This window comes from Mastomys coucha, unplaced genomic scaffold (genome assembly GCF_008632895.1).
Source record: "Mastomys coucha isolate ucsf_1 unplaced genomic scaffold, UCSF_Mcou_1 pScaffold8, whole genome shotgun sequence".
Taxonomy (NCBI): domain Eukaryota; kingdom Metazoa; phylum Chordata; class Mammalia; order Rodentia; family Muridae; genus Mastomys; species Mastomys coucha.
This window is the reverse complement of record NW_022196914.1, coordinates 59,674,039-59,674,939: the sequence shown is the minus strand read 5'-3', so window position 1 is coordinate 59,674,939 and position 901 is coordinate 59,674,039.

Genomic DNA, 901 nt, shown 5'->3' with positions numbered 1-901 from the left:
AAGTTACTAAGGCTCTAGAAGAACGTCAAAAAGCCAGAGAGAAACAAGAATCTTGGTATCAAAATTGGATCTCTGCTTCCCCATGGCTCACCACCCTCCTTCCCAGCTTTCTGGGACCATTTGTGGGCCTCCTTCTTCTTCTCTCCTTTGGCCCTTGGGCCTTCAATCGTCTAACTACCTTTGTTAAGAATCAGGTTGACTCCACTACCAAACCGGTGCAGGTCCACTGTCATCGCCTTGACACTGAAGAGCCATAGCAGGCTCCCATCTCTGTGACCCCACATGCCCCAGACTCCCTGCTCTTTGGCCAGCCTCTCAACTTTTGGGTCTTACAAGAGGGACACTGGAAAGATAGGTTTTGCTTTGGGTCTAGCTAGGAATGGTGCATCCCATCTCCCCCTCTACTCAAGTAGCCTAAGGCCATCAGCCCTGACCCACCCTGGCTCTCTCCCCACGACAAGGGACCTGGTAAGTCAGAGACGGAGCTGGCATTAAGTCTTGACCGCCTAAGACAGGGCAGCCCCGTGGGGGGGAGGGGTTGACCCAGTGACGGGTAAGAGTTTGAGCATAGCCCTCTACCAGGGTCAGGCTCCCATCGTGAGACCTCAAAGATGAGGTTGAGAGGCCTCTTTCCAGGGTGCTTCACTGTGATGGTCCAATTGACCTTACTACACAGACAAGGGGGAGATGTTGGGAACCATCAGAGACCTGAGAAAAACATCCTGCCCCAGAGACCTGAGAAAAACATCCTGCCCCAGCTGGCTGAGCACCTTGGAATAAACATCCTGCTCTCCAAGATCCAGCTTGGTCCTGAGATAAGAAACATTCAGTGTACCATGACTTCTGCGAACTTCCCCCCCACCCACCCACCCACAACTTCCTCCCCCCAACCCCCCGCCCA